The sequence below is a fragment of the Equus asinus genome, chromosome 28 (genome assembly GCF_041296235.1).
Source record: "Equus asinus isolate D_3611 breed Donkey chromosome 28, EquAss-T2T_v2, whole genome shotgun sequence".
In the NCBI taxonomy this organism is placed as follows: domain Eukaryota; kingdom Metazoa; phylum Chordata; class Mammalia; order Perissodactyla; family Equidae; genus Equus; species Equus asinus.
The window spans coordinates 39,579,278-39,589,709 of record NC_091817.1 but is presented as its reverse complement, the minus strand read 5'-3'; the positions used below and the strand labels follow the sequence as shown (position 1 = coordinate 39,589,709).

Genomic DNA, 10,432 nt, shown 5'->3' with positions numbered 1-10,432 from the left:
TTCCTCAGCAAAAAGAGGAGGATTGGTAACAGATGTTAGCTCAGGGCTAATCTTCCTCAAAAAAAAAAAAAAAAAGAAGTGGGATAGGAGAGATTTTACTAGCCTGATAGAAGGGCTGCCTTGGCCCTTTTGAAAGTTCACTCCTGAAACATGTGGCTACTTGAGTTTTACCAAGACATTTGACACAACTTTTCATTTGAACCGGCAAAACGATGAAATGTGGACTCAATACTCTTTAATGACTTTGCATTTTAATTTATCTGCCATTTTCCAAAGCTGCTGGGTCGATTTCTACCGTGAGTGATATCTACATTTTCTGATAGGGGACTCCGTCCAGCGCTGATCTGTTCAGCACTTTTATTGATGACTTGAATTAGGATAAGGAAAGGATGCTTGCAATATTCAAGAAGACACAAGAAAAAATATCATAAAGTTTAGATTATGAGCTAAATCTACTCAAATAAATTTTTGAGACAGTTTTATGTAAAATATTACAGCTAGTAGGCAATCGGCTATTTCTCCATTTTTGTTGATTTCCAAAATTTTACGTAACATTTAAAGACCAATTCTTGTTGCTAACAATTGTTGAGCAACGAAATATGTTATTCAAGAGGTATGTTTTGAGTATTAGCAATAGCTGTGAAGTCAGACTGCTTAAGTATGGATTCTGGACCCCATTCTCACCAGCTGTGTGACTTTATTTAGGTTACTTAAACTCTCTGTGCCTTGGATGATAATACTAGAATACTAGTACCTGTCTTATATGGTTCCAGGGAGAAATAAATAATATTACGAATGCAAATCATTTGAGTAATACCTGGCAAATGATATGCACTCAGTAAGTCCCAGAATATTATTGTCTTTCTAAACATCTTTGCAAATGAGATATATTTTTTCTATATTTAGGATTAAATTTTATCTTTAATAAAAGTGATGTGGTAAGAGAAAATCTCAGTTACCTGAAACTCCTCTTCAATTTTTATCTGAATGTTGGTTTATATATTCACATAGCACTAAAGAATCGGGAGGTTTCCTTAAATGAGACGGCCCACACTTCAGCACTGTGAAAAGAAATGAGCAATTCACGAGAAAATTAGATTAAATCCTTAAATTAAATTCTAGATTAAAAAAAGATCCTAGTAGAAAATGTACCAGCATGGCTTGCTATTAAGATCTAATATTTTCCCAGTGCATAGTAATGGGGGTTGGGGGACATCCCCTAGGCACTCTGATGAAAAGTTTCGGATAAACAGCTTAAACAGTGTGATTAAGGCCTTCTCAATAACATCAAAATCACCTCCAACTTAATGCTATCCATTCGAAGAAAGAAATTACTTCATTCCCAAGTTAATACAAGGTTCCTTTTTAATGTAATAATTGGCGGACAATATTATTTGGCTTGATATGCAGTAATACTGTTTTTAAAGAGACAACAGCCTAAAATGGAGTCACTTGTGCTAAGCCCACATCACCAAACCAAGGCTTACTACGTAAGCTAGTTGCAGTTTCAGCCTCTCCCAGGAATGGAAACCTTAACCCGTCAATGTGGAATTACCTGGTCAGCACTGGTGAGGGAGTCTGCCTGCGAGACCCCTGCCGTCCCCCAAAGGAAGGTGACCTTGTCTGAAACGATTCTCTCTTTTGCTAATAATTTTCTCGGTCCACCTCATTTTCGCCTTTCAAAGTTTCCATTTTGCACAGCTCTTCAAGCTCGTCTCTCTCTGCTAGATGGGATGCTGCCCGATTCATGAATCACTGAATAAAGTCAATAAGACCTTTAAAGTTTACCCAGTGGAATTTTGGTATCGTTAAAAAATACGAAATGTACTTTGAGGGTCTTAAAGCAATGGGATCTTCAAGGCCACAGAGAATAAGAAGATATAATTGTTTTATTTTTCTTGGCTTTCCTCTATGCCTTGAAGGTCAGATCTTATTTACAAAGTGATTTTGTATTAGAAAGGTAATAAAAATTCATGATTTTACCAGGAAAAAACTGGGAATTAAACTTAATATAGTAAGAGAAAATAATGAAGCAGAATGAGATGTTTCACTTCCATTTCATCCTCTTTTATCCCTCATATAAGAGAGGAGAAAAATGGATATTTACACTGAATATCAGAGAGTTTGCCATCTTCTTACCCAAATACATCTTCAGCAGAACATTTTCAGGCTTCTTTTATAAACATCTCCCTATGAACATTTTCCTAAGGTTTATTTTTAACTGAATCTGTAATGTCTGTGAGAGGCAGACGCTTTGCCTCTGGGAAGCGGCCTCGCCCAGCACTCGGCAGACATGAAATAGCTCCTCTTTAAAACTCGGAACAACTTTACCAAAGGTATGTGGAGGACTTTAAATATCTGAGGAACACTGAAGACAAATATGTGAGATAGGTACAAAGTAATGGCAATATTTTAGAAGCTTGAATTCATCTCTGATCCTAAAAAAAACCAAAATGAAATCGAAAAAAACTCCTTTAAACTAAAATGGGAATCATACATGCTGATCTATGAAAAAATATATATATATGCACACACCACCCTTCCTCAAGCCATCGCGGTGTTTCACTTCACCATCTAATACTTAACATTATGTGCTGTCTTTAACTACATACCACCATTCATTCTTCTATGTTACTGCAAACTGAGTTTTTCCCTGGCTGTGTATTATTCTCATTATTCTATCATAACTTCCTTCAGGGAAAAAAAACCCCTCCATCTAATCAAGTTCTTTCTCCTTTTCTCCCTCCTTTGTTGCTCTCTTTCTCCTCTCAGCAGGAAAACATTCATTGCAGAGCACTGCTTCACTCTGGGGCCTCCCCCGCTTCCAGTCTTCCTAACCCTCTCTCGCCCCATCTCCCTTATTGCAACTGCCCTTACTCACACAGAGAATTCTTTACAATTCTTCGTAGCTTGCTGAAGCCACTTGTTAGTACTGTTCTGGTACCAAGTAACCCAGAGAGAGTGTAGTGGACCAGCACTGGCAGAGAATTTGAAGTTTGGATCAATGGAGCTTATATCTTGAATAGGTTGAATATTCTCCAGAAAAAGATGTTTTCAAAAGAAAGTAACTAGAATATTGGTGTCAAAAACACTGTCTTTTCTTAGCGAAGGGGACTTCTCAGAAGTAATGCATTCTATTAAGACGAAGTTCATTTTTACACACGCTGGGAACACACTGAAACTATAACTTAACGCTCAGGACCTCGCGCTGCCCTTGACCTCACTGCCATCCTCTTCCCTGTCTCCCACCTTCTATTGCAGGAGACTTGACTGCCTAACTGTTTCTCTTTCTGCTCATCCCTAGCCCCAGGCTGTGTCCCCTCTGTGACCTCCTCGGCTGAGAAGTCTCCCTGTCCCTTCTACTGACTCTCTCTCACTGAGCCTTTAAGTCTCAGGTTATCTGTGGTCACTTCCGGGAAACTTCCAAGACCAGCCCCAGGTTGGTTCATGCTTCCTCTCAATTCTCCACTAATCCCCCATATGCATTTCTATGGTTGCACTTGCCTGACTTCATTAAAGCTCTCGGATTCCATACTGGTTTCCCCCAGTGAGCTCCTAAGGGCAGTTGTGGTCTCCTATTTATCTTTGTGTCCATTGGGCTGAGCATAATGTCAGATATATAATTAATGTTCAGTAAATATCTGAATCAGTAAATAGGTGGACGAATGAACAAATATTGAATTTAAGGATCCTGATGATACTATTCTAAAACTCAGCATCAATGAGACTAAGTTTAGTAAATGCAAAATACATCTTTTGGACCTCAAAAGTTGTCCACCATAATCTTTTTAATGTATAATTCTATCCTTTTAATATTATTACTAACTAATCAACTTTACACACTGATATTCTTACGGAGTTGTTTACTGCACACATCAAGTCATTTTGTTTACAGAGTCTCAAAGAAAGACACAGTGAGCAAGGTCACATATCCCTTCTCTGAGAAGATTTGATAAATCTTAGTGCTCTCAGAGCAGAGATAATATTATAAAATATTATTAGAGGTGGAATGATGGAACCAAATTAAGGGCAACATCAATTTCTACTCAGCTAGACACCAAATTTCAACAACATGTACTGTTATGTGAAATTAGGTGTCATAGGAAAAAGAATAGTGATTTTCAAAGCTTAGTTTTATTGACGAAAAAATGCAATGTTTTATTTTTAAAAATCCAGTATGGAAACTTAGGGAAAGTAATCCCATTTATCTCAACAGTTTTAGTAAATGGGCTTGTGTCTCAGGCTACTTTATAAAGATATGTAGCAATGTGGATTACATTCAAGAACTAGACAGAAAAGATGAGAGATGCACAAGCATTCTTCCTCATTATTGAGGCTCATTACCAGGTCAGGATGTTGATAACAGTAAAAATTCTCCTGGGACTCATTTTCAAGGAGCCTAAAATATTTTACCACCTGAAAATATAATGAATAATGTGAAAGAGATTGGGGGAAATAAATATTGGCTGTAGCCATAAGATTAAATTCCACCTTCAACTATCTTCTTTTTTTCTTAACTATGTCCTATGCAAGTTGTTTTCTCAGGCAGCAAAGAAGAAGACCAATTTGGTCAACATAGGCATCAGTATTGATATTTTTAAAGGAAAAATTGTTGGTGCCTTAGCTATCTAGGCAACTGCCTCAAATATCATTCTATTTCTATTTCCTGAGACCTTTGGACAAAGCTTGTCTATCTGAAGCTGAAGTTGCAGATCATCTTATCCTTGAACAGCAGGTCATTGAACAGGGATCAGGAGCCAGAGAGAACATTTCATTATCAAGAAGGAGGAAGAGATGATACAGTGCTATATCAGCATGACTCAGGAGTTTGGGTCATACCTAGTATGGAGGTTTTTATTTGTAATTGCTGGATTTACTTGTTTTCCCCAGCTCAGTCATTTAAAAGATGCCATCTTATCCTATTTTCCTAATCATTTAAGGAGTACTCTCTTATCATAAATCATGTTTACTTAGGACTTTTTAGGATTTCCCTTTTGAGCCAGATAAATACATTATTTTGTAGTGACGAACATTAGATGGTGATTTTATAACCTATAAAAGGAGGCAGACCTTAGAGAAAAAGAATTGGAAAAGAGAGGATTGATTGAGTATAAAATTCACAGTGACTGCATACATAGCGATTTGAACATGTTCATTAAATATAATCATGGTATAATTTGTTTCTTAATGAAGTAATAGAAGAATGCACTGATAAAAGAATAATGGGTAAGATGAGAGAGGGAACATTATTTAGGTCTTATCTTCATAATCAAAGAGACAGAACTCCTCTACACATGAGAGAATTGCAACTCTGTAACAGAATCCAGTATAAAATTACCAAAATACGTTGACTCTTTTTTTTGGTCACTTTCAAAAAATGACTGATTTGTTTAATTTCAGCAAAGCAACCACTCTTAAAGATTGTATTCCTCTTTTGTAAATAGGTAGAGGAATAGAACATAACTCACCAAACCAATTGGAATGAATCACAAACTGCACAGATATTGTTAAAAATGAGAAAGTATTGCATCTAACTGAATAATAGAAAAGCTGAATCATCTACTGCAGTTATACTGGCAAGCTTTAGCACAGTTAGAAGGGTAGTGAATTTCCTTTTAGCTGGTTAAACACAAAACAATAATCTAGAATTGTATATTAAAAAAGGATATTTTCTTTTTAATTGTATAGAAGTTCTTATGAAACAAGTCAAACTACTTTTTTAAAATTTTCATGATTGAAAAAGTTTTATTAATAAAACTTTTGATCATTCCAAGATCTTAGTATCCAGATACCATTCTGTTGTCAGTGATATGCATCCACACTGCTAAGTACATTTGTAAGAAAGTTATCATAGTAATGCACTACAAGAAATAACTTGCAACTAACTTTTTTTCACGTAATACTATATAATGACTTTATTTTAAAATCAATGAAAGCAGGTTTACCTGCTTTTTTCAAATTGCTAGAGTGAAAGCCATAGTAATTTATTTAACTACTATCCTCTTAATGGAACATTTAGCTGACTCCAATATGTCACTACCACTGACAATGTTATAATAGACATCTTTCTATGTGCTCACTCTGTATGTGCATTTCAAATTTTGAGAAATTGTCAAATCAACATGTGTGAGATTGTCTTTTCTCCACATTTTGTCATCACTGAGAATCTTTAACTACTTTAACCTTTGCAAATTTGATAGGCAAAATCAATGTCATGGTTTTTACCTACAATTATTATTAGGGACATCAAATGATCTTTTCAGATAATGTTGGGGATTCCTCTGCCACATTTTCTATTGTTCTGGTCGTCATTTTGCTTACATTGACAGAGCTTTTTTAGGTACTTTAGATTTATGTATTATAAATCATTTGTGAAGGGCATGAAATCCTATGAGGAAAAGCATCATTATGGACTGAATGTATGTCTCCCGCTACATCATGTGTTGAAACCTTAACCCCTAGTGTGGCTGAATGTGGAGTAAGGAAATAATTAAGGCTAAATGAGGTCACAAGGGTGGGGCCCTGATCTGATAGGATTAATGTCCTTGTAAGAAGAGACACCAGAGAGCTCACTCAGTCAATCTCTGTGCACACACACCGAGGTGAGGTCATGTGAGGCCATGGCAAGAAGGCAGCTCTCTGCAAGCCAGAAAGAGTCTTCACTGAAAACCAAATTGACCAGAACCTTGATGTTAGACTTCTAGACTCCAGAACTGTGAGAAATAAATTTCTGGTCTATCATATTTTGACCAGGATTTGGTATTTTGATGATTTCAGACCACTGAGATATTTTCGGATCATAATTCAGTCCAGTTAAAATTAGTGAGCATATTAGCTTTCTCTGCTGCATAACCTACTACCACAAGCTTAGCAGTTTAAAATTGCACTCATTTATTATCTCTTGATTTCCATAGGTCAGAAGTCCAGTCACATCTTACCTGGGTTCTCTGCTTCAGGATCTCCCCAGGCTACAATGCAGCTGTTGGCTAGGGCTGTGGTCCCATCAGAGACTTGAACAGAGAAAGATCTACTTTCAAACAGTCTCAGGATGTTAGCATAATTCATCTCCTTGCAGTTATAAAACTGAGGTTTTTGAGTTTTTTCTGTCAACAAAGGGTCATTCTCAGCTGCCAGAGGCCACCCATGGTTCCTTGTTACATGGCCGTCTCCATAGGCCCTATCACAATATGACAGCTTAATTCTTCAAAACAATAATGGAGAGAGTTTCTCGTCTCAGGAGAGCTCAGTTCCTCCTTTAAGGCTTTTCATCTGATTAAGCCAGGCCCATCCAGGAACATCTCCCTTCTGATTAATTCGAAATCAACTGATTTGACACCTTAATTACATCTGCAATAATGTCTTGACCTTTTCCATATTCTATTGGCCAGAAGGAAGCCACAGGTCCCACCCACACTCAAGGGGAGGATTATACAGGATGTGAACACAAGTAGGTGCAGGAATCATGGGGGATGCCCTGGAGTCTCTTTATCACAGTGAGTATTTTCTGTCTTTCTTTAATTCTAAAATCCATGTTTTTCTCCATTAACTTTTGACAATCTGTACTGTGGAATTTAGGGACAGCAGACATGGTAGTCAGCCAGGGGCTCTAGGGGAGGAGCAGGAAAGGGAAAGCAAGGGGAAAGGAGAGGTGATAGGAGAAGGAGGGCCATTTCCATGCAGTGGTCAGTAGAAGAGTCATGTTGGAGCAATGGCTTTACGTGAAACAAAAGAAGATGAGTTTTAGCTCTCTCTTGTCCCATATCCAGCCTATCTCACTATGTGAAAAAATTATACAGTTTTTCTCAATTCTATTTTTCCTCTGTGTCAATGAGGCACCTAGCCTTTCCAGCCAATGACAACACCATCATGATGCCTCTTACTCATCCTTCGTGCCTCAGCTGAAATGAGAAATCACACTCTGACCTCAATATGTTTCTTATTCCCTTATAATTCGAAGAATGGACCTCATAACTATAAATCAGGGTTCAGCTGGGTCCCTTCTGTCCCTTGAGATTAGTGCAAGTCCCTGAAACTACATCTTGGGGTAGCAGAGACCCTTCTCCAATATCTGCACAGACATTAAGTGCTTCATTCTTGGGTCCTCTCTGCCTGAAGTCTCCATTGAGATTTTCTAGATTCTATCTCCTTTCACATCCCCCTCTGCAAGTCCCTCTTCACACGTCATTCTGTGGTTACTAAACCCAAAGAGAGAGGCAACGTTTTCAAGATGGAGATGAAGGGTGTGTTTACATGATAGGAATGTTCAGGATTTGATTTTAAACATGAGGAACTTCTTTTTTTAATTTTTTTTATTTTTAAAGATTTTATTTTTCCTTTTTCTCCCCAAAGGCCCCCTGTACATAGTTGTGTATTTTTAGTTGTGGGTCCTTCCAGTTGTGGCATGTGGGACGCCGCCTCAGCATGACCTGATGAGCGGTGCCATGTCCGCGCCCAGGATTCGAACCTGAAAAACCCTGGGCTGCCAAAGTGGAGCACACAGACTTAACCACTTGGCAACTGGGCCGACCCCTGAAGAACTTCTTAAAATGTTTGCTAGCTTCCCTTTATCACATCCCCTGCCCCACCAGCCCTGACACAGCATAATCTCACTCGGTCCCTTTTCTCCACGTCTCTTCTCTCATGTATATTTTTCCCTCATTTCCAATCAGAAAAAACAAAAAGATAAATGAATCAAAAAGTCATCTGCTTTTTTCACACTGAGTAGCTCTTGATGGTGTTTAGATGTAGTGGACACTCGTGCCCTGGTGATTTCACCTCCTAGTTCAGGTTGTCTATCAAGATATTTCCCTTAAAATATCTCCTTTCCTAAATGGAAACCTTATACCTGCTGTCAAGATAATAAAAATTACACATTGGTGGCATAATTATATTCTTCCTAGACTGGCGCTCCTGGAGGATGCTTATTCAATTTATCTTATTCATCTTAGGATTTCTAGCCCCTAGACTTGTGTCCAACAAGCCTTCTATATGTATGTGCTGTTGCACCGATCACAGGAAAGATATATTGAAACTTAGCAAGTTCACACAGTAAATACTACATGAGCGTAACTGGGTTCTTTGTTAACTTGCAGGAACTTATATTTCCTTCAGTGTTTGCAGGACTTCAGGAATATGGAACTTCAAAAGAGTAAGATAAAATACAGCATCATTTTATATCACACCCTACACTCCCAGACCTACCGTCTCTGATACACCAGAGTGTATATGACATGCCACATCTCAGAACACACCATCTATACACCACATCTACACCTCCTACTGTATTACAGGTTACCCTGTAATACACCATGTCTCACAGCACACACCCGCACACACACCACCCCATCATCCTAACGAACCAACTGCACCAGAGAGCACAACACACACTATACTCCACTCCACACCCCACATCCCACATCTACCATCCCCAGCACGCCACATTACACCAACCACACAATGCACCATGGCACCTCCAACACGCCACATCCCACACCCACCATCACAACACACCACACACCACACCAAGCCACATCACACCAAACATACAAATATTAACTATTTGAGTGTCGTGCCTTTGGTACTGGCTCAATCCTGAGTGAAAATAGGGCATGTTGAGATTCAAGAATATCTCATTCTTCTACTGTTTCATGGAGTTAGAATACTGACCTAGATAAAAATTATTATGGACTTCAGGGGAAGATATTTATTCCATACTTATAAAATACTTGAATACTTATAAGGAAAACTGTAGTTATGTAAGTAAATCAGAAAACGGGTACGAGAGAGCGAAAATGAAGTTGAACCCTAATAATCTGTGCGTGATCTGAGTAACTTAAAGATCATGTGTTGGCTTGTCCCTCAATTACTCTTTTCAGACCAGATAGCATTTATCACAATATATTGTAAATACGACTTTGCTTGTCTTGTGTTCCAACCTACTCAAAGAGGGCGAGAGTCAAATCTTTTGTTTCTGTTTGCTCAGAATTTTCCCAGCACCTGGCACACAGTAGGCATCCAAATAATTTTTATTGAATCATGGCTTTGAAGAGGGAGATTAACTTGTTATTAGAGAAGTTATAAAAACATAATTTCAAGATACGTCTACTCTAAATAAGTCTATAAAATTCAATAATATCGTTAGGGGGCTTTTCAAGCCCTTGCTTCCTCATTCATTCTCATCCTCTTTCAAATTTCATGGGAAATTTTAGGGCATTCAATTTCAAACAGAGTTGTGTAACAGATTACAAATTAAATAAAAGTAGATTTCCCTGTGATTTAAAAGTGGATAAGTTTCTAATCCATCATGCATATAGTTCACTTGGCCTGGCCTTCACAACGCAGAATTTCCAAAGGTGTCTAAAGTTGGGAAAAACCGTGAACAGTCTTTCTGTCATATGCTATCGTTTTCTTTAATTACAGTCCTATTTGATTT

The 10,432-nt window shown here is 37.9% G+C and overlaps 1 long non-coding RNA gene across 1 annotated transcript; it reads right to left on the bottom strand.

Moving 5' to 3' along the window:
* Positions 1-260: 260 nt before the first annotated feature.
* LOC123281872 (uncharacterized) lies at positions 261-1,689 on the bottom strand. The gene is made up of 3 exons (XR_006521648.2): positions 1,556-1,689; positions 960-1,061; positions 261-392 (listed from the first exon to the last, which is right to left on the bottom strand). It is a non-coding gene; the product is annotated as an uncharacterized lncRNA (long non-coding RNA).
* Between the last annotated feature and the right edge of the window lie 8,743 nt (positions 1,690-10,432).